We start from the raw sequence: 24,669 nt of genomic DNA, 5'->3' as shown, positions 1-24,669 counted from the left end.
CATAAAAGCAGACAACTGCCGCTGTGCATCTCATCTACTCTTTGGGGTAAACCCATAACATTATCCATTACTACAGAAGTCTCCACTGGCTGCCGGTGAAAGACAAACACCTTCAAATCTGTTGATGGGACATCACCCAGAGAACAAAGAAAAAAATACATGCCATTGAGTTCACTATGTTCTATCAACCTTGACCTCCTCACGATCCTGTAAAATCGACTGCAAACCCCAAAGCAGCAGTTGAGTCTTAGTTTCAAATCTCGCCTATGGAACCGATTTCCACAATACGTTTGGAAATATAACATCATCTTTAGAGACATGAAACAAGTCTAAACTTACCTATTCTAAACGTTTCTGACTCTAATACGCCACATCACTTTCCCCATTCTCTTTCTCACTGGTGCCTAGATGCACTTCAGTTGTGCTGAATGCACTGTGCAACTGTAAAATAATATTAATTGTATAAATCTTGCTTTCCCTCAACTGTTGAGGAATACTTGCCCTCTTGCTTAACAAAATGCCAGAGTTACGGGCTTGATATGGTATGCACACTGTTGTCATCAATGATGTAATGTCAGATGTTGCAGTGATGTTATCAAATAATGTTATAGAACATATTATGAGCGATGTAATATGTAGGGTCACAAGCAGTGAAGGACTAGGACACAAGCTATAGTTAAGTTAGGGCACGAGTTAAAGTTACTTGAGAAAACTATAAGTGTTGAATTTCAGTGTTTTTGGGTGTTTAAAATAAAGGTTTTAGCAGATATTTTCACCCACTTATAACGTCCTGTTAACAATTGTTTATTTTTTTCAGTGAATTTACGTTTTTTTTTTTTTTTTTACTGTAAAGTAATATTTAATTACCATAAGCAACACAACCCCCACACCATGCAGTACCTTTGGCTGCAAGAGGGCTGTGCACGGCACGGGGTTGGGCACATGGCTCAGCCACAACCACATGCCTTACATGGCCTTCTGCTGTGAACAGCATGGGGTTGCAGCTTTCTATGTTATGTTACAATATAGAGGGTGGCAAATGCAAAAACAACAAGGTGATGGATTGGATGCCAGAATTAATCTCAGACACTGGCAATCGCATGTGCCGCATCCCAATCCATTGTTTTTTTTGCCCACCATGCTACCCCAATTGGACCCAGCCACATACCGATGGATTAGGATGCGGCACCCTTAGCGATTGCCGGTGGCTGAGAATAATTCAAGCATTCCATCCATCACCTTGTTGTTTTTGCATTTGCTGCCCTAAGTGCACTGGGTATGCCCAGTCGTGTGTCCGAGGCTCACTGTGCCACTGGATTCAAGATAGCCTGGCTCATGAGGTGTGATAACCTGAAATCGGTCCCAGGAGGCTTGTTTCTAGTCCAGGGAGGACCTTGCTTGGCAGTTCAGGCTGGACTGTTCTCAGGTGGATATGCATACGCTGAGTCCAAAGTGGAATGGCGTGGTGAGCAAAACAAAATATAACAGATTTAGGCCCAGCTCTATGACTGGGGGAGAATGTTTAACATTGTTCAGCATTCCGTCCATCATCTGTTCTTTTTGCATTTGTCGCCCTAAGGGGGAAGGGTATGCCCAGATGTTGGTTCCATGCTCGCTATGCCACCAGATTCAGGCTAGTCTAGGAAGGTCAAGACTGATTTGCATGTGGCTGGGTCCGTACTAGAATCGTCTGGTGAGCAAAAAAAATGATGAATTTAGGCCCAGACTTGTGACTGGGGGTGAATGTTTGATATTGTTCTGCATTCCGTCCATCATCTGTTTTTTTTTTTTTTTTTTTTACAATATAAATGGTGTCATCTTAACTGGTCTTGAGTCTTTCTTTTCAGGCCACAACGTGTAACCATACGAAGAGCCACAGGAGGGCCTTGTACTCCACCTGAGGAGCATACTGCTACAGCTTCCAGCGCTTTGAAAAATATGGTCAGCTGTCCTGAGGTTATGGATTTAATGACTCAGGAGACTTATTCTGCTCTTTTATTACTCCTTTTATTTATTAAATAAAAGTTAAAACTTTTATGGGTGACCACCTGGGAAACCCACACCTTTTGTCAATGTTGAGGGATGTAAGGAGGGGCATTAATGGCCCTATGGTCTCTGCCATCACCCCAGCCACGTCATTGGTGGGAGGCAGCGATTTATTTACTATTTTATTTAGGTAGGTGACCTGGTGCTCTCCAGGGGTACCCATGCCTTTTTACTTTATTGGCCAGATTACATGTATAGCGTGCTCTTCTAGCATGAGCAGTGTTATCATAAATTACATAATTTAAAATGCAATGAATCTTGTTATGAATGCTATAATTTAATTTATAAGTGATGAAATTTCAAAGGGTATAAGCTGTGCACTGGGATGGCCCAAGTTATAGTTCATGTATTCTGGCTAGCAAGTTCACAACACTATGCGGAGGTGCGCGAGTCATAGAAGATTTTGGGTGAAGCACAAATTGTAACTTTAAGTTATAACTATAACTTTAGTATTTCTGATATTTGTGTAGTTGAAGTTGGTTTTGTATACAACTTATTAACAAAGTGTTCCTAACTATAACTTATCCTAAACCTGTGTTTAAAAGAATAGTGTCAAAAGGGAGAAGAGTGGAGTGGCATCCAGTTGAGTGTTGTGGTGTAGAGTGTTGTGTCGTAGAGTTGAGGGGAGTGGCATAGAGTGGCTTAGAGTGGAGTGGCGTAGAGTGGTGTGTCGTTGAGCAAAGTGGAGTGTCTTAGTGAAGCAGCATGTCAGAGTAGAGTGGAGTGGCTGTCATAGAATGACGTGTCGTAGAGTAAAGTGGAGTGGTGTGGACTCTAGCGACGTGTCAGTATAGAGTGGAGTTGCGTGTCGTATACTGTCTTAGAGTGGAGGAGCGTAAAGTGGAGTGCCGTAGAGTGGAGTGGCAGCCGCTGATTGGAGTGCTGTAGAATGGAGTGTCATACAGTGTTGTGTTGTAGACTGTTGTCGTACAGAGTGTTGTGGCACACAGTGGACTGGTTTAGAGTGGAATGGCGTAGAGTGGAGTGGAGTGGCGTTTCATTCAGTGGCGTAGCATGGAATGTCATAATTAGGAGTGCAGTGTCAGAGTGGAATGATGAAGAGAGGAGTGGAATGGCATGCCGTAGAGTGTAACACAGTGTGGTAGAGTGGAGGGGCATAAAGTGGAGTGGCGTAGAGTTGAGCAGCGTGTCAAAGAGTGTCTTAGAGTGGACGAACCTAGAGGTGTGTCGTAGACTGCAGTGGCGCAGTATGGAGTGGAGTGGCATGTAGTGGAGTGTTGTAGAGTGGAGCAGGGTCTCACACAGTACAGTGGTGTGTCGTAGAGTGGAGTGGTGCATCAGTGTTGTAGAGTGGTGTACAGTAGCATAAAGTGGAGGGGCATAAAGTCCAGTAGATTGAAGTGGTGTCGGTGGAGTGGAGAGCCGTAGAGTGGATTGGAATGGCATGTCTGAATTAGGTGTTGTACAGTGTGTTAGAGTGGAGGTGTTTACAGTGGAGTGGCGTAGAGTAGACTGGCCTAAAGTGTAGTGGAGTACAGTGGAGATGCATGTTAGAGTGGATTGGAGTGTCGGCATGTCGTAGAGTACAATGGTGTGTACTAGAGTAGAGTGGCATGTCGTACACTTGAATGGAGTGGATTGTCATGGAGTGGCAATTTGTAGAGTGGAGTGGTATATCAGAGTGGAGTGGCGAGCTGTAGAGTACAGTGAAGTGGTGTGCTGTGTAGTGTTGTAGAATGGAGGGGCACAGAGTGGAGTGGTGTGACAGAGTGGTTTGTCATACTGTCTCAGAATGGAGGGGCATAGAGCGGAGCGGTGTAGAGTGGAATGGTAAGTCATGGAGAGGACTGGGGTGTCGTAGAGTGGAGTGGCATCTTAGAGTGGAGTGGTATGTCATACAGCAGAGTGATGTGGAGTGTCGGAGTGACGTATCACAGAGTGGAGTGTCAGAAGGGAGAAGAGTGGAGTGGCATCCAGTAGAGTTTTGTGACGTAGAGTGTGTGTTGTCTCGAGTGTTGTGGCGGAGAGTTGGTAGAGTGGCTTAGAGTGGAGTGGCATGTCACAGAATGACATGTCAAAGTAAAGTGGAGGGGTGTAGACTCTAGCAACGTGTCAGTGTAGAGTGGAGTTGCGTGACATAGACTGTCTTAAAGTGGAAGGGCATAAAGTGGAGTGCCGTAGAATTAAGTGGCATGCCGGAGATTGGAGTGCTCTAGAATGGAGTGTCATACAGTGTCATGTTGTAGATTGTCGTGGCATAGAGTGTTGCAGCATACAGCAGAATGGCACACAGTGGACTGGCCTAGAGTGAAGTGATATAGAGTGGTATGGCCTTTCGTACAGTGGCATGGCGTATCATAATTGGGAGTGCAGTGTCATAGAGTGGAGTGATTAAGAGGAGTGGAGTGCATGCCATAGAGTGTCGTACAGTGTAGTAGAGTGGAGGGGAATAAAGTGGAAGGAGGTAGAGTGGAGCAGCATGGAAAGAGTGTCTTACAGTGGAAGAACATAGTGGTGTGTCATAGACTGCAGTGGCGTATCGTACAGTGGAGTGGCATGGAATGTCATACAGTAGAGTGGAGTGTTGTAGAGTGGAGCAGCGCCCCACAGAGTATAGTGGTGTGTCAGAGTGGAGTGGCGCAACACAGTGTTGTAGAGTGGTGTACAGTAGCATACAGTGGAGAGGCAGAGTCCAGAAGATTGCTGTAATTTGAAGTTGTTTAGGGTGGAGTGGAGAGCCTTAGAGTGGAGTGGCGTATCAGAGTCTGGTGTTGTACTCTGTGTTAGAGTGGAGGTGAGTACAGTGGAATGGCCTAGACTGGACTGGCAAAGAGTGGAAAGGTGGACAGTGGAGAAGCATGTCAGAGTGGATTGGCATGCCATAGAGTAGAGTGGCATGCCGTAGAGCAGATTGGTGTGTCGTAGGTAGAGTGACATGTCGTACACTTCAATTAAGTGGATTGTCATAGAGTGTCATAGGATGGAGAGGCATGTTGTAGAGTGGAGTGGCATATTAGAGAGTGGAGTGGGGTGTTGTAGAGTAGAGTGAAGTGGTGTGCTGTAGTGTGTTGTAGAATGGAGGGGTATAAAGTGTTGTAGAGTGGAATGGCATGACAGAGTGGTTTGCCGTAGTGTCTCAGAGTGGAGGGGTACAGAGCGGAGTGGTGTAGAGTGGAAAGGTAAGTGGTGGAGAGGACTGGGGTGTCGTAGAGTGGAGTGGTATCTTAGAGTGGAGTGGTATGTTGTAGAGCTGAGTGGTGTGGAGTGTCAGAGTTGAGGGAAGTATCACAGAGTGCAGTGGCGTGTTGTCGAGTAGAGTGGCATGTTGTAGAGTGGCATGTCTTAGAGTCAAGTGGCATGTCCTAAAGTTGAGTGGATTGACCAAGAGTGTCACAGTCTATGCAAAATGCATTGATGGGAAAATGTGTTTTGACACCCTCCTTTTATTCTTTGCACCCACTTAACTATTCATCACAAAACCTTGCATCATCACCCAATATAAACAAGCATTTGCAATGCAATGGGTCTCGCTTTTGCTCGAGTTAGACCTATTAGCACTGTAAACTCCTAACCAGACTTTTCTTGCCACATAAATTGAAAATGAAAAGTAAAAGTTTCACATAACTAACCAGACTTTTCTTGTCACATAAACTGAAAAGTAGAAGTTTCACATAAGCGAGCCAAAGGCCACTGTAGGAGGGTGGCCTGGTTTGTAGTGGGCACCCTGGGCACTTACACCGTATACTAGGTCCAGTTATCCCTTATTAGTGAAATGTAGTATAGGCCACAAACCACAAACTACGAGCACTGGGGTCCTGGCTAGCAGGATCCCAGTGAGACAGTAAAAAGACACTGACACACACTCACAAACAGGCCAAAAGTGGGGTAACCATGCTAGAAAGAGGCTACCTTCTCACAGCCACCATCTGCATTAAGCAGACACATAAAGGGAAATAGAAGTTCGCTCGCAGTGAGACGTATCGGCAAAAGTGCAATTAGACATGTAACCGGCAAAAGTGTAATAACCTATGTAACAGGATTGATGTCACGCAAAGCGCTGGACTACTGCCCAGTGAGATCGCGCTGCGAAATAAAGAGAAAAAGTAGTCCAGAAACCATACGGAAAATATGGAGCCTCATATGTTTTCAGTAGTTGGTCGGTGCGCTCGAGGAGGGCTAAACACTGGAAAAGGCATGATGTACGCATGCCTTTCACTAATGAAAGCAAGCAGATTTTAAAAGGCAAGCCCACAAACCAATTAAAGTTATTTATGTGACATGGGCGTGGTTAGAAGCCCAAAGAGAGATTACAACAGGGGCGGAGTGCTTTGCGCTCACCCCTAAAAATGACTGCCAATCGTAATTATAGTTGGCTAGGAGGTGCCCTGAAAGTAAAGACAACGGAAAAGTCAAGGCACTTTCATATAGAACACGCAGTTGTGAAACAAACACAATCATGTAGGGTTGAACAGAACTTGACAGAGGCATGGGAAAAAAGTCAAGTAGGGCTTTGACCGTATAATTTTAGTAGTATTGCTTACTGCGTTTTCTCTTCATTGCGGTTTAAAGTTTTAAAGAAAAACAGTATGAAATGGTCAATGATGTCCCTATATATATATATATATATATTTATTTATTATTTTTTTTTTTTTTTAAATCATGTTGTGCAGCAGCTAGTTCTGCTATGCAACATGCCTATGTGCTGGCTGTGTCATACAGTTTTTTTTCTTTTTTTTTTTTTACTTTAAGACTTGCTACATGTCTAAAAAACATTGACAAAAAACTACATTTTGCAGGGACCAAACCAATTGGCTTTACCCATGCTGGTTAGGACTTATGCCCTGTTGAAACCTCTAGTAATCATTTAAGTTTTGGTACTCCAATGCACAATATCATTTCTAAAAAATGCACAATTGCTGCAAGTATCCCTGGTTTGGTTAGTTCAAATAAAGTAATCGACTATTTGGTTAACCACTGTAACTAAATTTGTATTAAAAAAAAAAAAAAAAAAAAAAAAAAAGTGTCTTCTGGCAAACTTTCACTCACTGTACAGTATTTTGAGGGGGGTGCAATAGATCCATAACGATTGCATATACTTGTGGTTCCAATTGATCCGCTTATGAGGCTGCTTTGTGCTTGAAACATTGCAGCAATTATTGCCTGCTTAGTTCAAGATGCCGTTGATTCAGAAGGCCTCCGATCGGATTCGCCCACCTTACACAGCAGCATTTCAAAGGCAAGCTTCGGAATGCGAATGGCTACGGATAAAGAGAGAACATGGCAAACAGTCTCCTTACCATCAACATCTCAAAGAAATACTGCCTCGAAAAGCAGCGTTATTTTGTACCACAGAACATCAAAGACTTTTATGTTGGAGTGCAAGAGGCTGTACTGCCAGCATCCTTATGTTTAAGAACTCTCAAAGGAGTGGATCTTATTTATTTAATAGGACTAATAGTAATGTATGCACTTTGGGGTGTTCTTTGCAGCTTTAACCACAAACCAGACTCTGGTTTCTAACAAATCTGGAAAGAATATCCACAGTTTCTATAGTAATATAAGGTTACCAACGCTTATGTCTTAACAATAATATGCATAAATATGTCAAATATGCTGCTGACATACGGGGGGGGCTGCAGCTCTTAATTCTCAACCGTGCAGGGCCAATTTAAGGCTTTCACCTTCATTTGTAGATAAGCCGATTGTGCATCATTAGACAGGGCTAAACTAATAACTGTAAGCAGTTTCGAAATAGCAAAAGGCAGAGAAATTCCCATTTTCATTCCATCAGTCAAGGCAGTACACCATACTACATACGGTAGCGCCCACTACCAACAAATCTAAAATAAAATAACAGCAGCATGCAGCCATTACCTGCAGAACGCAAAGAGCACATTGTGGATTTGATTCAAATACTACTTGCTGGGTGTGGATATTACTCACTGCTTTTGAGCGCTGGGGCATTAAAGTCCTCCTTAAAACCGTTTTGTGCATTTGCAAAGGTGTCAACAGAACGTGAAGCAAAAAAGGAAAGAAAAAAAAAAAAAAAAAAATGCAGGTAACGGGCGTGCTGCGACTTGCCCCCGAAAAGGACATAGCCTTAAGGTTGTGGCAGAGAGGGAGGACAGAGGCATGGGGAAGACCCACTGAAAAGCAAACAGGAAACAGTTCTAGTGGGTTGTCCCAGGGGTTAAGAGAAGGTGGTACGGTCGTTTGAGCTTCGCTCAGAAGGCTGTTTACCGCGGCACACGGTGAAGGACTGGGGTGCCATGCTTTTCACTGACTTGCCTGACTTCGTTAGCCTAGCTGTAATGAGCACTGGCAAAGCCAATTGGTCCGACCTGATCGCCGGCTTTAGGCGGCAAGCCCTACTACAATCCGCAGTCCGACTTGCACGTAGGAATTGTTGCCCAAGACGAGAAAGCAACAGAGTAAGGAGCCGTCCAGTATGCCGAAAGAGCAGTGGGTTCACAATGGGGGCTTGGGGGGAGCCGAGGTTTAACCCGGTCTCCCCCCGGGCTTATCAGGCGGTGGAAAGGGCCACGGGGAGATCGGGAAAATCTATTGGTTAATTAGACAGGATGGGGTGGGTCCTTGGGGTGGTTATATAAGGAGTGGTATGGAAGTAGGCGGCCTCTTTTGGCCATTGTACACACCCAGGAGGCGGTACTGTTTTTTGGGGGAGTTTTAGGCCGAGAGTTGTGGTAATTGTCGAAGTGTTTTCTTTGGTTGTTAGAGGGTTGTCATGGCAGCGAATAGTGTAGTCCAGGCTTTGAAAGTGTTGCAGGAGGCTGGTAGGAAAGATTTAATTAAGGTAGGTGTTTTAGAGCAGGCGTGGGTGGAGCTGAAACGGCCGAAGAGGTCTTCAGCAGAACGTGTTACTGCTGCTGTTTTAGAGTGTACATCGCCTGAGAGCCCCAAGAAATTTAGGAAGTATAAAGTTAAAAGCGTAGCAGGCAGGAAAGTTTCGGTATCACCGGAGCGGTCCGAAGGCATGGAACAGGGTTTGTTAAGCTTACCTGGTGTGAGTGGTATGCGAGGAGGTGGCGCGCGTTTGATTAGAAGGACCGGTTCGTCTTTAAGGCAGCGCGTGGTTGCTCTGGGGCGAGGCTCCTCCATAAACATGGCGGCGGGTGCAGGTCAGGGCAAAGCGGCGAGTGGGGGGAGTGCGTGCTTGCGGAGCGCGACGAGTGTGGTGCCTTCAGGGGGCCGGATGGTGGCGTGTGGAGCGTCAGCATGCACTCTCCAAAAAGCGGCACAACAAGCCCCACTCGCCTTAGAGAGCGGTGGGGTGCGCGGTGACGAGCATTTTGAAGAAAGGCCATTGGGACGGGCGGCCAAGAAAGCCGCGCCCTCAGGAATGGCAGTTTGTGGCTCTCTCGAGCCCGATAATCCACATTTAGGCGTCGGGCGTGGGGGGGGCAAAAATTTTGGAATCAAGTTTTATTATTATTATAGATTCTGAAGAGGAAGGGGAGACTGAGGAGGTTGAGGGCTTGACTGGTAAAGGTAATTTTGAGCAGTCTGAGGCATGCGAGAGGGCTGGTAGTAGCAGGTCATTGCAATGGGTGCCAAGGGTGGTTAGTCCCATGGTGCGGAGAGTGCAGGAGTGGGAGGTGGCTAATAAGTCAGTGTTCAGGGCAGGGGAGCAGGTTGAGTATGTGGGCGAGCAGGATGCGGTGCTTCGGGGTACCATTTCAGGGGTGATCACAGATGATGGAAAGTCAGGTTCTGCGCAGGTGTGGTTAGATTTTTGGCAGCAGGGTGCAAGGGCATACCTTTCTGGGTGTAACCAGGCCCATGTTCCTGAGCAGCATGGGTTGGCCTCGGAGGGTCAGCGGTTTGGGCGACCAGCTGATTTTTCGGTACCGGTGGACGTCAGGGCGCCTCCGGCACATCGGTTTGAAGAGAGGGCGCAATCCGGAGCGGTTCGCCCGATTGCGAGGGAGACACCAGTTCATGATTTTGAGTCTTTAGATCCTTTTTTGCGGGACACTCGGGTGATTCCTGCTAGCCGGAGCGATAATACAGGTTTAGTTCCCGACGAAGAGGAGTTGGATTATGAAGACGAAGCTCCGGTTTTGGATGTGCGGGCTGTGTCGGCTCCGAAGACAGTGTTGAGTGGACAGGCGGTCCAGGGCGATCGTCTGTCATCAGGGCGTGAAGTGGTTGGTGGTCTGTGCAGAGGTGAAGTATCTGGGGAGGCAGGTTTGTTGATTAGGGGGAAATAAAATTTGGGGCGTAATGCAAAGAATGTGGATGTAGCTATTCAGGTGGAAACAGGGGAAGGGTTAACAGAGTAAACCGGAAGGTTCGCTTAATGCTACTCAAGTGGTTACAGGTAAGTCAGTGGAGGGTCAGGTGAGTACAGGGGAATCGGGTACGGTGGGACAAGCGGGTTCTAAAGGTAAGAAGTTGCCGTATATGGGAGTGTCGATGCCTTTGGGGGCGCATCTCACTCAGAATTTAAAGGAAAAAATTTGGAAAGGTGAATTTATTGATGTTTTTTAAATTATTACATAGGGAAGTGCAGGCAAAGGAAGGATCGAAAGAGGAGAAGTGGGAGTTGGCGAGGAGACCGAAGGTGCCAACGACTATTGAGAATTGGACGTCTGCCTTTTTAATTTATGCAAGTGTATTATGCGAACGTTTTACGGATCTCTGAGTGGCTTTGTTCAAGTATATGGATGTAGTGAGAAGGGCCCAGATGGATTATGGGGGCTTTGGATGGTTCCGTTATGATGAGGAGTTTTAGGCCTGTAAGGCTATTTACCCGGAGAAAATTTGGGGGGGGGAGACTGACAACGAATTGTGGATGCAGCGGTTAAGAACTGCAAGGAATGCGCCTACTACACATACGGCTAGTGGCTTACCTGTTCAATATAAGCCATTTCAGGCCCATCCCACCCAATTTGGGGTGGGTTTCAGTCACAGGGGTCAGTTCCCCCATAATGGGGCATGTTGGGCATTTAACAATGCGTTGTGCACCAGGCAACAGTGCAAATTTAGACATGATTGTGCCAATTGTGGAGGCAGGCACCTGGCCTATCAATGTTTCGGTGGATTCAATTGGTCAGGACAGGGGGTGCAGGGTAGAGGAGCAGATAGAGGCAGGGCTCACGGACAACAATTGGCAGGTAAAGGGCCCTACTCCTATTAATTTAGAGGTTGTAGGTTATTGGTTGCAATTTTACCTGCATCTAGAAGAGGCAAAGACTTTGTTAAGAGGTTTTCAAGAAGGTTTCAAGCTTTGTTATCAGGGTCCGAGAGTGAGGAGATGGGCCAATAACTTGAAGTCAGCAAAGCAGTTTCCGGAGGTGGTAAGGGCAAAACTCCAGAAGGAAGTGAGTTTGGGTAGGATTGTTGGTCCTTTTCATAGTTGGCCTTTACCTAATTTGACCATTTCACCTCTTGGAGTTGTACCTAAGAAGCAGGAAGGGGAATTTCGCCTTATTCATCATCTGTCATGGCCTGCAGGGGCATCGGTAAATGACTATCGCTCCTGAAGATGCGGTTGTTCATTACGCATCAGTGGATTATGCAATTTCCTTGGTGAGAAGATGCAGTCAGTGTACTGAAATGGCAAAATCAGATATTCAGTCGGCGTTTCGACTGTTGCCGGTACACCCGGAGGATTTTTCATTGTTGGGTATGCAGTTTGAAGACACTATTTACGTGGACAGGATGTTACCAATGGGTTGTTCGGTGTCTTGTTCTCTTTTTTAAATGTTTAGTACGTTTTTACAATGGTTTATACAAGGTCAGTGTGGGGTGAAGTTTGTTACTAATTACTTGGATGATTTCCTAATTGTGGGCAGACCTATGTATGGTGAATGTGGTGAGGCGCTGGTACTATTTCTGAGGACTATGGCCCAATTTGGTGTTCCTTTGGCTCAAGAGAAGACGGAAGGGCCTTCAACTTGCTTGAGTTTTTTGGGAATCGAATTGGACTCCGTTAAGATGGAGGTGAGGTTGCCACGAGAGAAGGTTCAGCTGTTGATTTCCTTGTTGGAGGAAGCGGTTCAGAAGCCGAAATTGGAGTTAGGTCAGGCTCAGAGTATCTTGGGTCATTTGAACTTTGCTTGTAGAGTTATTCGGGTTGGCAGAGCATTTTGTAGGCGTTTGGGTTTTGCAATGAGAGGGGCTGTGCTGCTCCACCATCACATTCGGCTTCAGGCGAGTGTGAGAGAGGATTTGAGGATGTGGATTGGTTTTTTACAGCAATTCAACGGTGTTACCATGTTGGTTGATGATGTTAATTGGATCTGGCAGATTCAAGTTTTTTCGGATGCTTCTGGAGCTCATGGTTTTGGGCTATTTTGGGACGGTCATTGGGCGGCGGAGAGTTGGCCTTTAAGCTGGAAGAAGGCTAAGCATAGCATTGCCTTTTTGGAATTTTTTCCTTTAGTGGTTGCGTTGTTTGTGTGGGGTTCGACCTTTGCGAACAGAAATGTGTTATTCAATGTGGATAACCAGTCAGTGGTTAATCTTGTTAATTCACAGAGGGCAAGAGATGAGAAGGTACTGAGGCTTTTGAGAGTCTTTTTGCTAAAATGTTTGCAGTTTAATGTGTTGTTTAAGGCAAGATATGTTCCAGGTTTAATAATGATTTGGCTGATGCGTTATCTCGTTTCCAGTGGCAGAGATTCCGTGGGCTGGCACCGGGAGCAGATGTGCTGAAGACGGCGGTTCCCAGGGAGTTATGTCAATTAGGAGAGTGAGGATGCTGGAGCTGGTTCAGTAGTCCATAGCTCCGTCCACTCGGAAGAGTTATGAACAGGCCTGGTTGGAGTTTTTACAGTCAGGTGCAGTAAAACGGGAGGGGGGTTTCGAGGTTTGCGAGATGCGGAGAGAGGATGCGATCCATTGTATAATGCAGGAAATTGAGTTGGGCTTGTCGGCAGTTACTATAGCAGGTAAGTTGTCTGGTATTTCCTTTTATGGGAAGTACTTTTGGGGTTATGATCCGGTTGAGGGCAAGCTGTGTAGATGACTGATTTCGGGTTGGGCAAGGGAGGGAGGGGCGAGGAGGGAATCGCAGGCGGCCCATAACATCGCAGATTTTGCAGGGTTTGATGGGGGTTTTGGTGGATGTTTGTTTTTCTCATTGGGAGGTTAGATTGTTTTCGCTATGTATGTATTGGCTTTTTCATGGAGCGTTGCGGGTTTCAGAGCTTTGGGGTTTGAAGGGACAGGAGGGTATTCTACAGTCTGATGTACAGGTAAGAAAAGGGGCTATTATTCTTTGGTTACGGGCATCTAAGACTGATCAGTTGGGGAGGGGACAGGAGGTGGTTTTAGGTGGTGATGCATCTCCCATTTGTCCTGTTAGTTGGTGGAGGTTGTTTGTAAGGTTTCTGCCGTCGTCATCAAGGTTGATGTTCATTCATGAGGATGGTTCAAGTTTAACGGCTAACCAACTTATGGTTGTTTTGAGAAGGTCTTTGGTTTTGTTGGGCTTGGATCTGCGTTGCTATGGTACACATTCATTTCGGATCGGAGCAGCTACGGAAGCCAGGGCTTTAGGAAAATCGGATGGTTTTATTATGGGTTTGGGGAGATGGAAATCGCAATGTTTTAAGCGCTATGTCCGTTAGCAGATTGCAGGTAGGTTGTTGGGGTTGTATGTTTTTTATTATTATGTGCATTGTTGTGCTTGGGTACTTCTTAATTTTCCTTTTTTCTAACTTTGTATATGTATTCTCCTTTCTCTTCTTCTTTCTTAAATTGGTATTGCAAAGAATTTTTTACGTGTGTTTTCGCTGTTTTCTTGTAGGTTGTGTCGGGGGACCTGATGGGAGCTGTTTCATCTGGATAGTTGGGCATTATTTTGTACGGTGGGCAGAGAAGCAAGCTGCTTCCAGGCATTTTGGAACGCAACTAGGTTTAGATGGAGCGAGAATTAGGGTCATTTGGGTGGGTAAGAGCGGCATGAGATGGGGCGAGTTGTTGTCAGTTCTTTCGAGGAGGATTGAGAGAGGGATTTGCCAAACACTGTTAGTTATTCATCTTGGGGAGAATTATTTAGTTTCTTTGTCAGGCATTGGATTGTTGAAAACAATGAAGATGGATTTGGTCAGGATTAAAGAACGTTGGGCAGGTACACACATAGTTTGGACTTGTATGGTTCCTAGGCGGGTGTGGAGAGGAGCATATTCCTTTACAGGCATAGAAAAACAGAGGAGAAAAGTGAATAGCGAGATGAGGAAATTCTGTCAAGAAAAGGGGTTTTCCTTTTTGTTGCATGAAAATTTGGTTACATCGTCGGGTGAGTTGTTTCGACAGGATGGGGTTCACTTGACCTTCATGGGCAATGAGCTGTATCTATTGGATCTCAGGATTATGATTGCAGATTTGTTGGGGGAGAAGCTTTGGGATCGTTAATTTGGGGGGGTGGGGCAGGAAAACTCCTGGCGGGTTTTCCTGGGTGGCTGGGGATTTACACGGAAAGGCTTTGGGGGGGAAGGGGATGATGACAAAGATTTGAGGGCAGGGAGGTTTTAGCAAGGGGCACGAGGGAGGAAAGGCAGGGGTAACTGCAGAAGGTGGGCAGCAGGACAGATGGGGAAGGGATTGTTCAAGGGCGATTTGGGGAGTGGAAAGTTTAGAGGGTGGGGGAGGGGTTAGGAGAGAAATATTGTATATTGAGGTTTGTAGTTTTGTGAGGCAAAAAGCCAAGGTTATTGTTTTATACCAGACCTGCTCTATTAAAGCTGCCTTTTATCCCTTACAACGAGCGTCTGTGGTTTGTTCCCCCTTTCCGCCCGATGGGGGCTTGGGGGGAGCCGAGGTTTAACCTGGTCTCCCCCCGGGCTTATCGGGCGGGTGGAACGGGCCACGGGGAGATCGGGGAAATCTATTGGTTAATTAGACAGGATGGGGTGGGTCCTTGGGGTGGTTATATAGGGAGTGGGCTGGAAGTAGGCGGCCTCTTTTGGCCATTGTACACACCCAGGAGACGGTACTGTTTTTTGGGCCTACCCGCCCTCCCTTTAATTAGTTGTTTTTGATTTGGTTCGATTTTGATTTTTGATGGTAGGAAAGGGTGGTTTTATTTGTTTCCAGGTATAAATATTTTTGTGGCTTAGTTAGGCTATAATAGGACAGGTTGTTTTCTGCATGATGTGTACTAATATTCATTGTTCTTTGAGTATTTGGTGTAGTTTGCTCATGCCGCTGGTAGGCAGGTCTGGTGAGGTGGGGGATTTACACGGAAAGGCTTTGGAGGGGGGGAAAGGGATGATAACAAAGATTTGAGGGCATGGAGGTTTTAGCAAGGGGCACGAGGGAGGAAAGGCAGGGGTAACTGCAGAAGGTGGGCAGCAGGACAGATGGGGAAGGGATTGTTCAGGGGCGATTTGGGGAGTGAAAGTTTAGAGGGTGGGGGAGGGGGTTAGGAGAGAAATATTGTATAGTGAGGTTTGTAGTTTTGTGAGGCAAAAAGCCAAGGTTATTGTTTTATACCAGACCTGTTCTATTAAAGCGGCCTTTTATCCCTTACAACGAGCGTCTGGTTTGTTCCCCCTTTCCGCCCGATCTTGACAGCAAGCCCACAGTGGATACCATATGGAGTTGAGGGAGGCCCACTGCGCAGATGAAGGAAACATTAAAAGTCATCAGGTGTCCTGGCCCCGGGAGCCCCCACAGGAACCAGGTAATACGCCCAACACCAAGAGCTGTAAGGCGAGGGGGAAGGCTCCGGAGATAAACTGTGATAACAAACAGATAGGGCAAGCTTCCATCATTAGCTTGAAGGGAGGGTCTTGCATTTTGTCGAGGTAGAGCTATTAGCGTTGTAAACTCCTAACCAGACTTTTCTTACCACATTAATTGGAAAACAAAACGGGCCATATCTGAACTCTCTCAGCAGCCCCTGCCTTTGAGAGAGCAGACAACTTTAACAAGAGGGCCTCAGCCCTCCCTGGCCACAGAGATCAAATGTGAACAAGATAACAGCCTGATTTATAGACTTGTTTACATCTAAGTTAAACTCAGAGCAAGAATGCTCTGAAAATGAAAATGGAAGCTTCCCTGGAAATGAGCAGGAAACAAAGTAAAACGAGCTGGCCCTGGAAAAGCCCCCCTCTGCTGTTGGTTTTATGTTTGCAGAGGGAGCAGGTGGGGAGGCGAGAGTGAACACACACCCTACAGAAGAGATAAACAGGACATAGCATAATTATTTAGTAGTTGGTGCTGCTCCCAAAAAGAAAAAGGCAGGACAAAGAGGCAGATCTGACCACTAGCAAGCAAGGATTTTTAAAGGACAGTGCAACCCACAAATTAAATATCTTTGAACTCACAGTATAAGTATACAACACGTCAAACACTTAAGCTCGACCTAAAAAGGAATGGGTCTGCAAAGTTTCATCTATATACACATAACCAATCAAAAATCTGAGGAGTCCCATCTCTCGGAATCCTAACTACAAAGTGGCGACCGCCGCTCTCCAATGTAGTACATAAATATTTATATTTATTCACTGGAAAAAATAAAAGTTAAAGTAACATTATAGTTGAGGGAAAATGTCAGGTAAAAGAAAATGTTTTAAACAATAAGTGAATAAACTATAATAACTTGCGCCCTGGCTCACATACTACAACTGTCATGACATGTTGTATCACATCACAAATAACAACTAAAATTATATCATTGATGACAACACTGTGCATGGCGGGGGCGCGAGTTATAGGTTCTTTAGTGCTGGTGTGTGTGGGAAAGCAAGCAGTAATTAAGCAGACAGGAGGGGCAAGCAGCAAGATGAGAGCAACAATGCAGGGCGTTACGGGGAGAGAGGACATTCTGCAAAAAATGCACTCTTATGGTGAAAACACTAATAAAGCCAATAGGTCTCGCCTATACAGAATGCATTCGCTTGGTCAATGTTTTTTAGCCATGCTGCACAACCTTTGTACGAAAGAATTATTAAATGATATCATATTCTCGCTCTCTCTCTATATATATCTTCTACCATAATGTGTTTTTGTGAACGCAGCCTTGATCGCATAAAACGGGCACCACATTGGTTCAGGTTTTTATGCTCAAATGTTTTATGAACACAAAAAACATACTCTTGTCTCATTTGAACACATCAAGATTATATTGACAAGTCTGCACAAACGTGAAGTGAAAAATAAAATAAAATAAAACATACTAAAGCAGGGTACATGATATAAAGGCTGGATTACAGGCCAGTGCTTTGCACTATGAGGGTTCACACTATATAAACTAGCATTGGCTAAAGGTCTAACTTATGTAAGAGCTGTTGGTTTAGTCAATGTCTTTTATCCATGTTGTGCGGCAACATGGCTGCTGTTCAGCATAGCTAAAAATTAGTGGCATGGCATAGAGAGTGGCATAAAGCAAAGTAGGGGAGAGTGGGGTGCGGTGGCATAGAGTGGCGTGGGATGGTGTAGCATAGAGAGGAGGGGAGGAGTTTAGAGGTGGGCGTAGAGTGGAATGGCTTGGAGTATAGTGACTGAGTAAAGTGGTGTAGAGTGAAGTACAGTGCAATGGAGTGGTGTCAAATGGAGTGCCATAGAGTGGAGGGGCGTAGAGTAAAGTGGCATTGACTGGAGTGCCAGACAGCAGTGGCATGGGATGGAGCGGTGTAAGGGCAAGATGCAATAGGCTCGATTAGTATAGAGTGGAGTGTCATAGATTAGAGCTGTGTAGTGTACAATGGCGTACAGTAGAGTGGCACAGAGTGGGGCGACATGGACTAAAGTGGCATGGATTGGAGTGGCATGGGGTAGTATTGGTTGAGTAGAGCAGTGTGGAATAGAATAGAGTAGAAAAGAGTGGAGTGGAGTGTGTAGAGTGGTGTGCAGTGGCACAGAATAGAGTGGCATAGATTGGAGTAGTGTAGAGTAGTAAGTGTAAGTAAATAAAACATCAATAGAGATGGCAGACAGGAGGAAAGAAACATCAATTAGGAGCTGTATGCCTGTGTTAGAAGTAGGAAAGCACACTGCACAGCCAAAAAGCTGCAAAATGACAAAGACCATGTACTTGGATCATGCTCCTAGGAGAATCTAACACAAGAAAGGAAGGAAAGCCTATGGGAGCTAAGCAATTGAAAGACTGCAAATAAGGATGACAACTAAGGCAACTAGTGGTATGCTGTGGGCTGGCTGTAAGCCCAATGAACTGTAAACAGTAAGTCTTGAAGTACCACACATGTGCGGTGTAGGCAAGAACTAAAGATGTCAGTGTGTATCCAGACCTTGATTAAAAGATCAGTATCATCATCTCATTAAAATTCCCCCTCAAGCAGTAATTTCTTACAAGGCAGGGCAAAATTACACATGTATGCAGTAATGCTCTTCTCGTGCAATATACCTCATGTTATATGACCAGTGTCCGTATGTTATCCCTCGAAATAGGTTACTGTGGTATTGTAGGAGGCTGACCTGGCTTACAGTGGGTACCTGATGGTACTTACACCTTGTGCCAGGTCCAGTTATCCCTTATCAGTAGATTAGTAGTGTTCTAGCAGCTTATATTGATAGAGGTAGCTATAGCAGAGCAGCTTAGGCTGAACTAGGAGACATGCAAAGCTCCTGCTATAACACTTATATCATACAGCACTATATCATAAGAAACACAATACTCAAAGTTACTAAAAATAAAGGTACTTTATTTTAGTGACAATGTGCCAAAACTATCTCAGAGGATATACTCCCTTAGGAAGTATGTAAAATACACAACATATACACACAAACCAAAATCAGGTAATTAAACAGTTAGAAAAGTAGTGGAAACACTGTAGAATACAATAGGATGCAATAGGCTTAGGGGCAACACAAATCATATACTAAGAAAGTGGAATGCGAACCACTTAGGGACCCCTGACCTAGTGTAGTGTGTAGAGGGTCACTGGTAATGTAAGAAAACACTAAGGGTGTCCAAGATACCCCACCCCAAGACCCTGAAAAGTAGGAGTAAAGTGATACTTCTTCCCCAGAAGCACACTTAAGTCGTGATAGTAGATTCTGCAAAGACCACAACAGACTGCATAGCACTGAAGACGGATTCCTGGACCTGAGGACCTGTGATGGAAGGGGACCAAGTCCAAGAGTCACAAAAGTGTCCAGGGGGACAGGAGCCCACTAAACCCCAGATGAAAGTGCAAAATGGCTACCTCCGGATGGAAGAAGCTGAAGATTCTGCAACAACGAAAGGTGCCAGGAACTTCTCCTTTGTGCAGAAGATGTCCCACGGAGTGCTGGCGGATGTAGACCTGGGCTAGGCTGTGCACGAAGGATTCCTTGTAAAGGTGCAAAGAAGCCCTAGCTGCTGCAGTTCACGCAGTACACAGGATTACTGTCTGGCAAGGGAAGGCAAGGACTTACCTCCTCCAAATTTGGACAGTTGGACCACTGGACAGTCTGTGTCACTTGGGTGAACCACCTGTGTTCCAGGGGCCACGCTCGTCAGAATGAGAGGGGACCCAGAGTACCGGTGACGCTGAAGTTTGCTGCCTGCTGGAGCAGGGGGAAAATTCCATCGACCCACAGGAGATTTCTTCATGGCTTCCAGTGCAGTGTGACGGCAGACAGCCCCCAGAGCATGGACCATCAGGAAACCGTCAAGAAAGCCGGCAGGATTAGGTGCTACAATGTCGCTTGTAGTCTTCTTGCTACCTTGTTGCAGTTTTGCAGGCGTCCTGGAGCAGTCAGCGGTTGATCCTTGGCAGAAGTCGAAGAGGGAGATGCAGAGGAACTCTGGTGAATTCTTGCAAGTCGTTATCTGAGGAAAAGCCCACAGGAAAGACCCTAAATAGCCCTCAGAGGAGGATTGGCCACCTAGTCAGGTAAGCACCTATCAGGAGGGGTCTCTGGCATCACCGGCTGCACTGGCCACTCAGAGGCCTCCATTGTGCCCTCACACCTCTGGATTCAAGATGGCAGAGGTATGGGACTGGAGGAGCTCTGGGCACCACCCCTGGGGTGGTGATGGACAGGGGAGAGGACACTCCCCTTTCCTTTGTCCAGTTTCGTGCCAGAGCAGGGACTGGGGGTTCCCTGAGCCGGTGTAGACTGACATATACAAGGAGGGTACCATCTGTGCCCTTCAAAGCAGTTCCAGAGACTGGGGAGGCTAACCCTCCCCAGTCTTTAACGTGTATTTCCAAAGGGAGAGGGTGTAACACGCTCTCTCAGGGGAAATTGTTTGTTTGTTCTGCCTTCCTGGGACTGGGCTGCCCAGAACCCAGGAGGGCAGAACACTGTCTGTGGGTTGGTAGCAGCGGTAGCTGCAGAGAAAACCCCATAAAGCTGGTTTGGCAGTACCCGGGGTCCATGGTGGGGCCCCGGGGATGCATGGGATTGGCACCCCAATACCAGATTTGGCATTGGGGGACAATTCCATGATCTTAGACATGTTAAACATGGCCATATTCGGAGTTACCATTGTGAAGCTACATATAGGTATTGACCTATATGTAGTACACTCGTGTAATGATGTCCCCGCACTCACAAAGTCAGGGAAATTGCCCTGAACTATGTGGGGGCACCTTGGCTAGTGCCAGGGTGCCCTCACACTTAGTAACTTTGCACCCAACCTTCACTAAGCGAAGGTTAGACATATAACCGACTTATAAGTTACTTAAGTGCAGAGTAAAATGGCTGTGAAATAATGTGTAAGTTATTTCACTCAGGCTGCCGTGGCAGTCCTGTGTAAGATTTGTCTGAACTCCCGATGGGTGGCAAAAGAAATGCTGCAGCCCATAGGGATCTCCTGAAACCCCAAAACCCTGGGTACCTAGGTACCATATACTAGGGAATTCTAAGGGTGTTCCAGTGTGCCAATTAGAATTGGTGAAAATAGTCACTAGCCTACAGTGACAGTTTTAAAGGCAGAGAGAGCATAAGCACTGAGGTTCTGGTTAGCAGAGCCTCCGTGACACAGTTAGTCACTACACAGGTACACACATTCAGGCCACAAACTATGAGAACTGGGGTCCTGGCTAGCAGGATCCCAGTGAGACAGACAAAAACAAAACTTACATACATGTGAAAAATGGGTGGGGGGAACATGCCAGGCAAGATGGTACTTTCCTACAGGTATGCCCTGTCAAGTCTTACCAGTCACACAAACTTTATCAGGCCATTGTGGGATGAATCTCACCTATTGTGTACCCAACTAAAACAGGCTCCGAATATTTAAAGAAAGCAAAAACGTAGAACCTAGAAATGTGTGTGTCGATCTCCTATGTTGAGGTCTCATGGGGTCTTGGTGTTAAGCTAAATGACATATTATGACGTACTGTGATTCTTATCACCCGAGTGTTTTTTCTTGGTCCCCTCTCCCAATGTTCTTTGAGAGCTCCAGCACTATGTGATTGATTCAGTCCCAAGTAACATCATGGGAGGGGCCAGTGACAGTCAACCCAGACAATTAGATTCATGCTGGGATCTCTGGGCAGTGTTAGCACCTTGAGAGGGGCTCCAGGGCGCTTCCTTCCTGCCTCTTGTTAGGCCCCGCATTCCGCACTTTGCTTTTCCGACTCCCTGCACATCACTTAATTTAGTAGTGAACATGAACACACGACTTGTGTTTTTATTAACACTGCCAATGTGCAGGTCAGCCATCTTGGTTTCTTCTCCAAGCTCCTGATGACAGGAATAGAAGGAGGGGTTTGAGGGATGATCCAGAGTACTTTTTCAAAATACAGCACCTTGTAGATGGAGGTCTGGATTGTGCACGTCTATGTGGCGTAGTTCAACTACGGTCCCCTCAAACAGGCATTATTAATTTTCTTTGCAGGCATAATATGCAATCCTCAGGCAGCAGATTATATCCGCTAAAATGTGACTGTCTGGGTGCACATCAGTACATCCCTGAGGCCATGAAAAACCACACAGACAGCAGCAGGGCTAGGATCCCCAGCTCTGTCATAGCTTCTCATAGTGTTGTGGTTTCAGTCCTATCAAGAAGCTTGGACAGAGATTGAGATGGATCTTTCCCTTTTCAAATATGCCTTTGCTGCCCTCGATGCGAATCATGGCTTGCTGATTCCAATGCCCAGCACTAGATTCCTGCTCTGCTGTCTTCAAAGGAAGCAAGGTAAGTATAAAATAAAAAATCTGTTTATGTACGCATGTATTTGTGAGTAATGGAAATTAAAAGGGATTGAGTGAAAATGTGTGCAAGTGTGTGTTTTGAGAGTAAAAGTGAGCAAAAGTCTGAGTTCGATAGTGTGTGCGAACACACAACTTATGTTTTTATGAACACTGCCAATGTGAAGGTCAGCCATCTTGGTTTCCTCTACAGGCTCCTGATGACAGGAAGAGAAGGAGGGGGTTGAGGGATGCTCCAAATACAGAGTACTGTTTCAAAATACAGCTCTTTGTAGATGGATGTCTGGATTGTGCACGACTATAGGGCGTAGTTCAACTACGGTCCCCTCAAACAGGCATCATTATTTTTTTTACAGGCACAATGTGCAGTCCTCAGGCAGCAGAGTATATCTGCTAAAATATGACTGTCAGGGTGCACATTAGTGCATCCCTGAGGCCAGTGAAAAAACCACACCGAGCAGCAGCAGGAATCCCCACCTCTGTCATAGCTTCTCCATAGTGTTGTGGTTCCAGTCCTATCAAGAAGCTAGGACAGGGATTGAGATGGATCTTTCCCTTTTCAAATCTGCCCTTGCTGCTCACGATGCGAATCATGGCTTTTTGATTCAAATGTCCAGCGCTAGATTCCTGCTCTGCTGCCTTCAAAGGAAGCAAGGTAAGTACAAAAAAAACTTTCTCCGTTTATGTACGCATGTATTTGGGAGTGGTGGAAAATGAAAAGGGATTAAGTGAAAATGTGTGCAAGTGTGTGTTTTGGGCGTGTCAATGAGAGTAAAAGGGTGCAAAAGTCTGAGTTTACTAGTGTGTATGAATAAGTGCAAGTGAATATGAGGGAGTTAGTGAAGGAGTGTGAGTGCATTGCCAGATGTGTGTAGCTATCAATGTTGCAGCAGGTGCAGTTGCGCCAGGGCCCGGAGTCAGTGAGTGAGAAATGGTGTGTGTAAGTGTTTCAAAGTGAGTTTGGAAACTGATGAGTATGAGCACATTTGTGTGTGAGTAACAATGAGTAAGAATTAGTGTGCGTGAGAATGAGAACGTGGGAGTGAGTAAGGGGAAGAGAGTAAATTTGAGGGGTGGGTATGGGTGAGGCATTTTTTTTTTAATGGGGTGAATTCGTGGCAGGTAGTTACGCCCCACCGCTTTCAAAGATCAGCAGCCACTACTTGACTCTGGGACAGAATGCTGAGTGAAGGGGGCGCCGCACAGGTAGAGGTCAGAAACAGCCCTATTTACTTCAATGGAATAAGCTGATCGATTGAAGCGCACAGCAATGTTGCTGTCCATTAAGGAAAAGTGAGGAAAGTTTATTCCTGGCTACTGATGTCGAATCAAAACAAACCCAAGCCTTTTAAGAGTTCCTCGTTGGACAGTTATGTCCTTCAAGTAGATAGCTCATCCCAAAAAGAACTAAATTTGACATAACCTCACTTGAAAGCATACGAATGACCGCAGACCATCCTGAAATAGATGTAAACATTTAAACGAGATATTGATGCAGAACAAACTTTACTGCCTGTGACAGTAGTCATCCGAACTAGTCATCTTATCTAGTGGCTCCATAAAAAAAAAAGGCTTTTAGGCGCGCGCTGGCTGACTTTTGATGTTTATAGCGGCCTCCTCTGCCCTTTTTGAGGAATGACCCTTGGAGTTATAACTATATTTTCTTCCCTAGGTTTTCTGCTGCTCATAACAGTACATTTACCCACTACAATTCAGTAGGAAAATGTACTTATTCTTTCTTGGCTGATTTATATGGTGCCCCCTCTCCCCCCCCGCTCACAAGTCAGAAGTCTATACCCTTAAAACCGTTTATAAGCGTTCCTCACATAAGGTGGGTGTGAGTCTCTTGGCCACATGCTCTCTTTACGGGAGACATTTTGTATTACGCTCTGCACCGCCAGACTAGCCTTAACAACATTCTCTTGGTGGGGCATCCATGTTCAAGCAACACTTACCGAATCCAAGCTGCCCTTCCTCAACTCTGGCGCTTATGCTACGTCATCAACAAACACAAACTGCCGCGAATAAAACGTTTGGGACCAGAGGCGCAAGATCTGTTTTACAACAGCCCGCGAACGAAGACAGCGTAAATGACAGCAGAACAGGGAACACGCCCACGTACCTCTGTGAAAAGAAACCGCAGCATTTCAACAAACAGTAAAGGAGGGGCCTGGTGGGGGAGGAGACTTTACTAGCGGGGGACGCGTCAAATGTTATTATTTACAGGATTCGTAATCGTAGCGGAAATATTTTATCACTGAGCGGCCTATCTATCTCGCCTGCTCTGTAGAAAGTATGCAAGACTCCTTCTGGAAGTGTTATTTTCCTTCTGAGGCGTTTTGAACCAATGCGCCTCCGCTCCAGTTGGGATGGGGCACAAAGCACGCTGTGCAGGTTGGGGTTGGTGGGGCGGGGGGAATAGAAGGGACGCTCGCTTATGTGATGATTGACTTTGCCATTTGGCCCACGAGATCATTTATTTTTACATAATTTTGCGGTCCCATGTATTGACGCAAAAACATCAAGATGATGGATTGAATGCTTGAACTAATATAGGCTACCGGTAATCGCTCGGGCCCC

General features: G+C 45.8%; 1 protein-coding gene across 3 annotated transcripts in view; it reads right to left on the bottom strand.

Annotated features, from left to right (window-relative positions):
• Positions 1-24,217, bottom strand: part of LOC138261627 (trichohyalin-like) — a 181,954-nt gene extending 157,737 nt beyond the window's left edge. The window contains exon 1 of one of the 3 annotated variants that reach the window (XM_069210755.1): positions 24,045-24,217. The gene's annotated coding sequence lies outside the window, so the exon portion shown is untranslated. Of the gene's footprint in view, positions 1-7,881; positions 8,591-24,044 lie in introns of those variants that run through there. The other 2 variants (XM_069210756.1, XM_069210754.1) reach the window with 2 other exon arrangements.
• Positions 24,218-24,669: the final 452 nt, after the last annotated feature.

Source organism: Pleurodeles waltl, chromosome 10 (assembly GCF_031143425.1).
Source record: "Pleurodeles waltl isolate 20211129_DDA chromosome 10, aPleWal1.hap1.20221129, whole genome shotgun sequence".
NCBI classification, from domain to species: Eukaryota; Metazoa; Chordata; class Amphibia; order Caudata; family Salamandridae; genus Pleurodeles; species Pleurodeles waltl.
This window is presented reverse-complemented; position numbering and strand designations above follow the sequence as displayed.